The 11528-nt window shown below is 40.1% G+C and overlaps 1 non-coding gene across 1 annotated transcript; it reads right to left on the reverse strand.

Moving 5' to 3' along the window:
• Positions 1 to 6629: 6629 nt before the first annotated feature.
• Positions 6630 to 6737, reverse strand: LOC130952691 (small nucleolar RNA R71). Its single transcript, XR_009074868.1, has one exon. It is a non-coding gene; the product is annotated as a small nucleolar RNA R71 (small nucleolar RNA).
• Positions 6738 to 11528: the final 4791 nt, after the last annotated feature.

Raw genomic sequence — 11528 nt, forward strand, 5'->3', positions numbered from 1 at the left:
AATTTCCCTTCGGTAAGTATACCGAATTGTCGTCAAGTAAAACTCACACTAGAATGAGGTCGAATCCCACAGGGATTGATTGGTCAAGCAATTTGAGTTAGAAGAAAGTGCTAGTTGAGCTGAGTAGAAATTGGATTTGGAATTTGCGGAAAATTAAAGGACTGGAAAGTAAATAGCAGGAATTAAAGTACAGAATCTTAAATGGGGAGTTGGGGTAATAAGCATGAAATTAAATGGCAGAAAGTAAAGAGAATGGGTAAGATAAGATGTGGGGAAATCATTGGGTTCAGGAGATGTTGCATTCGCCGGATCAAGTTCATTCTCATCTCTTCCTCAATCAATGCATTCATTGATCTCCTTGGCAATCTTAAGTGATTGGATCCCAATTCCTTGGCAATCCAATCTCTCTAAGCTTGAACAATTGCCCAATTCCTTGATTTAATTGCTCATGGGAAGAGATGAAGTGTGGTCACTGATTATACCACATGTATTCCCAAATCAAAGTGTTGGTAGGATTACATGTCACAATATCCATCCAAACCCCAATTTGGTCCAACATGAGAAAGCATTTCTAGCATGATCTCCTCATCCCTTTTCCATGGCTCAAAGGAGATCCAATTATGGAGAGTTTATTTTCCAAGACAACTAACCAATTGAATTAAGATTGAAAGCCTTCTAGTAAGATCAAGAGAAAAGAAAGAAGAAGAAGAATGAAAACTATAATTGATCCATCAAATTACAACAGAGCTCCCTAACCCAATGAAAGGGGTTTAGTTGTTCATAGCTCTAGAAATGAAAAATAGCAGAAAAGAAGAATCCATGCTAAAGTGCAGAAAAAGTAAATCTATAGAGAGTAGTGCCCAGAAGTGCTAAGCTTCTCTCTAGTTCTAAACTACTCCTATATATACTACTCCTCATGATCTTCTAGTGAGTTCTTCAAGTCTTGGATGTGGGCTCTGGACCTTGAGTTGAAGCAGTTCTCATCTTTAATGGGCCCAGCTTGCAGAGAAATATGAGCTAGGCTTGGGCATTTAGTGGGACTAACATTGAGTCACATTTTTGGGTGCGAGAACGTTAGTGGCATTCACTTTTTCCACTAACGTTCCACCCTTATATACCCACGTTAACTCCAACGTTAGTAGTCTTAACGTGACTACTAACGTCTCCTATTCAATCCTTGGCCAACGTTAATGGGACTTACTTTTCTCATTAACGTTGGCTTGTGCCCCTTTTCACAAACGTTAATGGGACTCACTTTTCCCATTAACGTTGGCTTGCCTCTTGGCCCTACATTAAGTCTCACGTTAGCTTAGCTAACGTGGCTCTTAACGTGGGTGTTCTTCACCTTCGAGAGCGTTAGTGACACTCACCTTTGTCACTAACGCTCCAATTGCCTAAAGTTCCTACGTTAGGACTCACGTTAACTAAGTTAATGTGGCTCTTAACGTAGTAAATGAAGCCATCTCCCAACGTAAGTGACAAAAGTGAGTGTCACTAACGTTGGTTCTTTGAATTTAACTCCACGTTAACTTTCACGTTAACAATCTTAACTTGAGAATTAACGCAGGCAATGCTAATGATCCAACGTTAGTGACAAAAGTGAGTGTCACTAACGTTGGCGTTGTTGCTCCTCTTCCACATTAAAGTTCACGTTAACTAAGTTAACATGACTCTTAACGTGGGGCATTGCCTAGTTTCCCAACGTTATTGGTGTTCACTTTTGTCGTTAACGTGGGGTTCCCCTTTTTCTTCTACGTTAACTACCACGTTAACTTAGTTAACGTGGCTATTAACGTGAGCTATGGATGGCTTCGCAGGCGTTATTGGTGATCACTTTTCTCATTAACGTTGCAAGCTCCTTGCCATTCCACGTTAGTGTTCTCGTTAACTAAGTTAACGTGAATGCTAACGTGGTTCTTCCATGCTTCATTTGTCCTGAAATCAAGCAATTAAAGTGCATCAAAGCTCTAGCTAAAGTCATGAGATTATGCATCATCAAGTTATCATGCAATTCTAGCAAAAATCTCATGAAATCATGCAAAATTCACAATAGTTGCTTGAATCAATGTGTAAGTGTATTTTCACCCAAAACTTGCCTTATTCACTCAGAAAATGCATGAAACTACCCTAAAACCGTAAAGAAAAGGTCAGTGAAACTGGCCTAGATGCCCTAGCATCAGGCATGGTTCACGTTTAGTCAAGGCATTAGTGGTGTTAACGTTAAGTATAAATCCTAGTTCGAAGACGTTAGTGACACTAACTTTGTTACTAACGTTCCAACCCATTTGAGCTACGTTAACTCAAACGTTAGTGGCACTAACGTGACCATTAACGTAGCCTTTCCTATTCTTCGATAGCGTTATTGGTGCTAACTTTGCCAATAATGCTACAATCTTGTTTTCTCCCACGTTAATGGTCCACGTTAGTGGTACTAACGTGGCCATCAACGTGGGGATGCCATGACACGAAGACGTTAGTGACACTAACTTTGTCACTAACGTTACAAGTCTCATTCCCTTCTACGTTAGTGCTCACATTAATGGCATTAACGTGGCCACTAACGTGGGCATACTGGCCATCTCCAACATTAGTGACAAAGTTAGTGTCACTAATGTTAGTTCTTTATACTTCTTGCTCCATGTTACCTCCTATGTTAGTGGCATTAATGTCGCCACTAACGTGGGTAAACTTGGCCTTATCGAACGTTAGTGACAAAGTTAGTGTCACTAAGGTTGGCGATCCCTTTTTCTCCACGTTAAAGCTCACGTTAGTGGCGTTAATGTGACTCTTAACATGGGTGTTTATGGCCTTTGCAACGTTAGTGGTGTTAACTTTACCACTAACGTTGGAACTTCTTCTTTCTTCCACGTTAGTCCCTACGTCAGTGTAACTAACGTGGCAACTAACGTGGGTTAAGTTGGCCTTCAAAGACGTTACTGGTGTGATGAGCGGATAATTTATACACTTTTTGGCATTGTTTTCAGTATGTTTTTAGTATGTTTTAGTTAGTTCTTATTATATTTTTATTAGTTTTTAGTTAAAATTCACTTTTCTGGACTTTACTATGAGTTTGTGTGTTTTTCTGTGATTTCAGGTATTTTCTGGCTGAAATTGAGGGACCTGAGCAAAAATCTGATTCAGAGGCTGAAAAGGACTGCAGATGCTGTTGGATGCTAACCTCCCTGCACTCGAAGTGGATTTTTTGGCGGGAGCTACAAATGCCCAATTGGCGCGATCTCTATTGCGTTGGAAAGTAGACATCCTGGGCTTTGCAGTAATGTATAATAGTCTATACTTTGCCCAAGATTTGATGGCCCAAACCGGTGTTCCAAATCAGCTCAAGACTGCCCGGCGTTAAACGCCGGAACTGGCACAAGAATGGGAGTTAAATGCCCAAACTGGCACAAAAGCTGGTGTTTAACTCCAAGAAAAGTCTCTACACATAGAAGTTTCAATGCTCAGCCCAAGCACACACCAAGTGGGCCCGGAAGTAGATTTTTATGTCATTTACTCATCTTTGTAAACCCTAAGCTACTAGTTCTCTACAAATAGGACCTTTTACTATTGTATTCTCATCGGGGGTAGCTATCTTTGAGTAGTCTTATGCTATCTTAGATCATGGGGCTGGCCTTATGGTCATGCCTAGACCTTTTTCTTATGTATTTTCAACGGTGGAGTTTCTACACACCATAGATTAAGGTGTGGTGCTCTGCTGTACCTCGCGTATTAATGCAATTACTATTGTTCTTCTATTCAATTCAGCTTATTCTTGTTCTAAGATATCACTTGTTCCTCAACTTGATGAATGTGATGATCCGTGACACTCATCATCATTCTCACCTATGAACGTGTGCCTGACAACCACCTCCGTTCTACCTTAGGTTGAGTGGATATCTCTTGAATTCCTTAATCAGAATCTTTGTGGTATAAGCTAGAATTGATGGCGGCATTCAAGAGAATCCGGAAGGTCTAAACCTTGTCTGTGGTATTCTAAGTAGGATTCAAGGATTGAATGACTGTGACGAGCTTCAAACTCGTGATTTTGGGGCGTTAGTGACAGACGCAAAAGAATCACTGGATTCTATTCCGACATGATCGAGAACCGACAGTTGAATGGCCGTGCTGTGACATAGCACGTTGAACATTTTCACTGAGAGGACGGGACTGTAGCCATTGACAATGGTGATGCTCAACATACAGCTTTCCATGGAAAAGGAGTAAGAAGGATTGGATGAAGAGACGGAAGGGACAGAGCATCTCTATCTTTATTTTATGCTTTATTCATAAATCATCCATAACCATTTGAATCTGCCTGACTGAGATTTACAAGATGACCATAGCTTGCTTCATACCAACAATCTCTGTGGGATCGACCCTTACTCGCGTAAGGTTTATTACTTGGACAACCCAGTGCACTTGCTGGTTAGTTGTGCGAAGTTGTGATAAAGAGTTGAGATTGCAATTGAGCGTACCATGTTGATGGAGCCATTGATGATCACAATTTCGTGCACCAAGTTTTTGGCGCCGTTGCCGGGGATTGTTTGAGTTTGGACAACTGATGGTTCATCTTGTTGCTTAGCTTAGGTATTTTTCTTCAGAGTTCTTAAGAATGATTTCTAGTGTTTCAAGGTGATGTTCTTATCATCACCAAAACTGATTGATTCTCATCAATTTAGCTCTTGAATGTAATGTCCTGCTGAAGCTTGGCTAGCCATGTCTAATTTCTTTAGACTGAAGCTTTAGACTAACATTGCATGATTCCTGGAATTCTCATTAAGAATTTTGATATCCTTGTTTTCTTTTTCACTCAATTTTCAAAAAAAAAAAACACAAAAAAATTACAAAATCATAAACACAAAAAATATTTTATGTTTCTTGTTGAGTCTAGTGTCTCATTTTAAGTTTGGTGTCAATTGCATGTTTCTAGTCTTCTCGCATTTTTCGAATTCATTCATGTGTCTTCATTGATCTTCAAGTTATTCTTGATGATTTCTTTGCTCTGATCTTTAAATTCTCTTGTCTTAAGTGTTTTGTTGTTTCTCATATGCATTCCCAATTTGTTAGTGTCAATAGTATACAAACTTCTAAGTTTGGTGTCTTGCATGCATTGTTTATTTGATTTTAGTTGCATTTTGATTATTCCTCATCATAAAAAATTCAAAAAAAATTTTCTTTATGTCTTTTTAAGTCAACAATACAGAGAATTGAAGATTCAGAACATACAGCAGAGGAATTACACAGAAAAAGCTGGGCGTTCAACACGCCCAGTGAGGAAGGAAAACTGGCGTTTAAACGCCAGCCAGGGTGCCTGGCTGGGCGTTTAACGCCCAAAAGGGTAGTGTTTTGGGTGTTAAACGCCAGAATGGATACCATTCTGGGCGTTTAACGCCAAGATGGCACAAGAGGGAAGATTTTGTTTTTAACTCAAATTTTTTTCAAGTTTTCAAAATTTTTCAAAATCAAATCTTTTTCAAATCATATCTTTTCAATCATATATTTTTAAAATCAATTTCTTTCCATTTGCAAAAATACATACTAACAATTAATAATTTGATTCAAAGTATATTGCCTTTTCTGTTGAGAAAGGTTTAATGTCTGAATCATATCTTTTAAATTTCTTGTTAGCCAAGTCATTAATTTTCAAAATCAAATCTTTTTAAATTGTTTTTCAAATCATATCTTCTCAATCATATCTTTTTAAAACTATATCTTTTCACTCATATTTTTTTATCACAATTTTTTTTAAAAAAGTTTTCAATCATATCTTTTTGATTTCTAATTTCAAAGTCTTTTTCAAAAATCACTTTATTTCTTTCCCAATCATATTTTTCGAAAATCATTCTTCAATTTTTCAAAATGTTTTTAAAATCTTTTTAATTTATTTTCGAAATTTTCTTCCCCTCTTTTCACATCCTTCTATTTATGGACTAACACTACTCCTCAATGCACACTTCGAACTCTGTCTTTCTTGATAAGTTCGAATTCTTCTTCCTCTTCCTTCTATTTTTCTTTTCCTCTGACACCTAAAGGAATCTCTATACTGTGACATAAAAGATTCTATATTTTCTTGTTCTCTTCTCTTTCATATGAGCAGGAGCAAAGACAAAAGCATTCTTGTTGAGGCTGACCCTGAACCTGAAAGGACCCTGAAGCGAAAGCTAAGAGAAGCTAAAGCACAACTCTCTGTAGAGGACCTAACATAAATCTTCAAAAAAGAAGAAGACATGGGAGCCGAAAACAACAACAATCCCAACAATGCAAGGAAGGTGCTGGGTGACTTTACTGCACCTACTCCCGACTTCATTGGGAGAAGCATCTCTATCCCTGCCATTGGAGCAAACAACTTTGAGCTTAAGCCTCAATCAGTTTCTCTAATGCAACAGAATTGCAAGTTTCATGGACTTCCATTGGAAGATCCTCATCAGTTTTTAGCTGAATTCTTGCAAATCTGTGACACTGTCAAGACTAATGGGGTTGACCCTAAGGTCTACAGACATATGCTATTCCCTTTTGCTGTAAGAGACAGAGCTAGGATATGGTTGGACTCACAACCTAAAGAAAGCCTGAACTCTTGGGAAAAGCTAGTCAATGCCTTCTTGGCAAAGTTCTTTCCACCTCAAAAATTGAGTAAGCTTAGAGTGGAAGTCCAAACCTTCAGACAGAAGGAAGGTGAATCCCTCTATGAAGCTTGGGAAAGATACAAACAATTGATCAGAAAGTGTCCTTCTGACATGCTTTCTGAATGGAGCATCATAGGTATCTTCTATGATGGTCTGTCTGAACTGTCCAAAATGTCATTGGACAGCTCTGCTGGAGGATCTTTTCATCTGAAGAAGACTCCTGCAGAAGCTCAAGAACTCATTGAAATGGATGCAAATAACCAATTCATGTACACTTCTTAAAGGAATCCTGTGACCAATGGGACGAATCAAAAGAAAGGAGTTCTTAAGATTGATACTCTGAATGCCATATTGACTCAGAACAAAATATTGACTCGGCAAGTCAATATGATTTCTCAAAGTCTGTCTGAAATGCAAGCTGCACCAGGCAGTACTAAGGACGCTTCATCTGAAGAAGAAGCTTATGATCCTGAGAACCCTTCAATGGAAGAGGTGAATTACATGGGAGAACCCTATGGAAACACCTATAATCCTTCATGGAGAAATCATCCAAATCCCTCATGGAAGGATCAACAGAGACCTCAACAAGGTTTCAACAACAATAATGGTGGAGGAAACAGGTTTAGCAATGGCAAGCCTTTTCCATCATCTTCTCAGCAACAGACAGAGAATTCTAAGCAGAGCCACTCTGACTTAGCAACCATGGTCTCTGATCTAATCAAAACCACTCAAAGTTTCATGACTGAAACAAGGTCCTCGATTAGGAATTTGGAGGCACAAGTGGGACAGCTGAGCAAGAAAATTATTGAACTCCCTCCTAGTACTCTTCCAAGCAATAGAGAAGAGAATCCAAAAGGAGAATGCAAGGCCATTAACATGACCCACATGACCGAACTTGGAGAGGAGGAAGAGGCAGTGATTGCCACTGAGAAGGACCTCAATGGATGTTCACTGGCCTCCAATGAGTTCCCTAATGAGAAACCATGGGAATCTGTGGCTCATAATGAGACCATAGAGATCCCATTGGATTTACTTCTGCCATTCATGAGCTCTGATGAGTATTCTTCCTCTATAGAGGAAGATGTTACTGAAGAGCAAGTTGCTAAGTACCTTGGAGCAATCATGAAGCTAAATGACAAGTTATTTGGTAATGAGACTTGGGAGGATGAACCCCTTTTGCTCACCAAAGAACTAGATGACTTGACTAGGTAGAGATTACCTCAAAAGAGACAGGATCCTGGGAAGTTTTCAATACCTTGTACCATAGGCACCATGACCTTTAAGAAGGCTCTGTGTGACTTAGGGTCAAGTATAAACCTCATGCCTCTCTCTGTAACGGAGAAGCTAGGGATCTTTGAGGTACAAGCTGCAAGAATCTCACTAGAGATGGCAGACAATTCAAGAAAACAAGCTTATGGACTTGTAGAGGATGTTCTGGTAAAGGTAGAAGACCATTACATCCCTGCTGATTTCATGGTCCTAGAGACTGTGAAGTGCATGGATGAATCCATCATCCTTGGCAGACCATTCCTAGCCACAGCAAAGGCTGTAATTGAGGTTGACAGAGGAGAATTGATCATTCAAGTGAATGAAGAATCCTTTGTGTTTAAGGCTCAAGGATATCCCTCTGTAACCATAGAGAGGAAGCATGAAGAGCTTATCTCAAAACAGAGTCAAACAGAGCCCCCACAGTTAAACTCTAAGTTTAGTGTTGGGAGGCCACAACCAACTTCTAAGTTTGGTGTTGAACCCCCACATTCAAACTCTAAGTTTGGTGTTGGGAGGTTCCAACATTGCTCTGAATATCTGTGAGGCTCCATGAGAGCCCACTGTCAAGCTACTGACATTAAAGAAGCGTTTGTTGGGAGGCAACCCAATGTTATATTTATCTGTTTCCGTTTGTTATTTTATGTTTTCTATAGGTTGATGATCATGGTAAGTCACAAAAACAATTGAAAAAGCAAAAACAGAATGAAAAACAGAAAGAAAAACAGCACACCCTGGAGGAAAACCTTGCTGGCGTTTAAACGCCAGTAAGGGCAGCAAATAGGCGTTTAACGCCCAGTCTGGCACCATTCTGGGCGTTTAACGCCAGAAAGGGGCACTAGACTCGCGTTTAACGCCAGGAATGGGCATCAAGCTGGCGTTAAATGCCAGAAATGGGCACCAGCCCGGCGTTTAATGCCAGGATTGGCAGAAGGAGCATTTTTGCTCACCACTTGGTGCAGGGATGAATTATCCTTGACACCTCAGGATCTGTGGACCCCACAGGATCCCCACCTACCCCACCACTCTCTCTCTTCTTCTCATCCATTCACCAATCACCTCAACACCTCTTCCCCAAAAACCCCTCACCTATCAAATCCTACCATTCTCTTCACCACTCACATCCATCCTTCATAAAACCCCACCTACCCTACCATTCAAATTCAAACCACTTTCCTTCCCAAACCCACCCATAATGGCCGAACCATACACCCCCTCTCCACTCCTATATAAACCCATCCTCACTCCTTCATTTTCACACAACCTACACACTACTTCTCCCCCTTGGCCGAAAATCAAAGCCACCTCCATCTCCTCTATTTCTTCTTCTTCTACTATCTTCTTTCTTCTTTTGCTCGAGGACGAGCAAACCTTCTAAGTTTGGTGTGGTAAAAGCATTGATTTTTGTTTTTCCATAACCATTTATGGCATCTAAGGCCGGAGAAACCTCTAGAAAGAGGAAAGGGAAGGCAAAAGCTTCCACCTCCGAGTCATGGGAGATGGAGAGATTCATCTCAAGGGTGCATCAAGACCACTTCTATGAAGTTGTGGCCATGAAGAAGGTGATCCCCGAGGTCCCTTTCTAACTCAAAAAGAGTGAATATCCGGAGATCCGACATGAGATTCAAAGAAGAGGTTGGGAAGTTCTTACCAACCCCATTCAACAAGTCAGAATCTTAATGGTTCAAGAGTTCTATGCCAATGCATGGATCACCAATAACCATGATTAAAGTGTGAACCCGGATCCAAAGAATTGGCTTACAATGGTTCGGGGGAAATGCTTAGATTTTAGTCCGGAAAATGTAAGGTTGGCATTCAACTTGCCCATGATGCAAGGAGATGAACACCCTTACACTAGAAGGGTCAACTTGAAAAAGGTTGGACCAAGTCCTCATAGACATTTGTGAAGAGGGCGCTCAATGGAAGAGAGATTCAAGAGGGAAGCCGGTTCAACTGAGAAGGCATGACCTCAAGCCCGTGGCTAGGGGATGGTTGGAGTTTATCCAACGCTTAATCATTCCCACTAGCAACCAGTCCGAAGTTACTATAGACCGGGCTATCATGATTCATAGCATCATGATTGGAGAGGAAGTAGAAGTTCATGAGGTTATATCCCAAGAACTTTATAAGGTGGCGGACAAGTCCTCTACCTTGGCAAGGTTAGCCTTTTCTCATCTCATTTGTCACCTCTGTTATTCAGTTGGAATTGACATAGAGGGAGACATTTTCATTGATGAGGACAAGCCCATCACTAAGAAAAGGATGGAGCAAACAAGAGATCCCACTCATCATGAAATCCCTGAGATGCCTCAAGGGATGCACTTTCCTCCACAAAACTATTGGGAGCAAATCAACACCTCTCTAGGAGAATTGAGTTCCAACATGGGACAACTAAGGGTGGAGCACCAATAACATTCCATCCTCCTCCATGAAATTAGAGAAGATCAAAGAATCATGAGAGAGGAGCAACAAAGGCAAGGAAGAGACATTGAGGAGATCAAGCACTCCATAAGATCTTCGAGAGAAAGAACAAGCCGCCATCACTAAGGTGGACCCGTTCTTTAATTTCCTTGTTCTTTATTTTCCTGTTTTTCAAATTTTTATGCTTATGTTTATCTATGTTTGTGTCTTAGTACATGATCATTAGTGTCTTAGTGTCTATGCCTTAAAGTTATGAATGTCCTATGAATCCATCACCTTTCTTAAATGAAAAATGTTCTTAATTGAAAAAGAGAAGAATTGCATGAAAAGGTTCACCCAATTATGTGTCTGTGGCATGTATGTATCCGATGGTAATACTGGAAGACAGAGTGCTTTGGGCCACGACCAAGACTCATAAAGTAGTTGTGTTCAAGAATCATCATACTTAACTAGGAGAGTCAATAACACTATCTGGATTCTGAGTTCCTATAGAAGCCAATCATTCTGAATTTCAAAGGATAGAGTGAGATGCCAAAACTGTTCAGAGGCAAAAAGCTAAAAGCCCCGCTCATCTAATTAATACTGATCTTCATAGATGTTTTTGGAATTCATTGCATATTCTCTTCTCTTTATTTTATTTGATTTTCAGTTGCTTGCGGACAAGCAACAATTTAAGTTTGGTGTTTGATAAACCACTATTTTGTGGTTTATCTTGTACTCAATTTAGTGGTTTTTATTAACTCTTTACCCACTTATTCATACTATTTGCATGGTTTTATATTTCCTTCCTAATTATGTATTTTGATTGAAAACATGCTTCTTTGATCTTATATTTGCTTATTATTAATCCTCTCTTATTACCATTAGATGCCTTGATATGTGTGTTAAGTGTTTTCAGATATTATAGGGCATGAATGGCTCAGAAGATGGGAAGAAAGCATGCAAAAGAGGAAGGAATGCAAGAAGTTGGAGAAATTGCTAAGCTGTCTAGCCTGACCTCTCTGCACTCAAACAGCTTTAACTTTAGCGACAGAGGTCCAAACGATGCGGTTCCAGTTGCGTTGGAAAGCTAATGTCCGGGGCTTCGATTTGATATATAATATGATATAGTTTCCCTGAAGTTAAGTGACGCGACCGCGTGGTCCATGCGGCCGCGTCGCAATGACGAAAATCCAGCGTGGCCAAATTCGAAACCAGCGAATTCTGGACTGTTTCTGACCT

This window comes from Arachis stenosperma, chromosome 9 (genome assembly GCF_014773155.1).
Source record: "Arachis stenosperma cultivar V10309 chromosome 9, arast.V10309.gnm1.PFL2, whole genome shotgun sequence".
In the NCBI taxonomy this organism is placed as follows: Eukaryota; Viridiplantae; Streptophyta; class Magnoliopsida; order Fabales; family Fabaceae; genus Arachis; species Arachis stenosperma.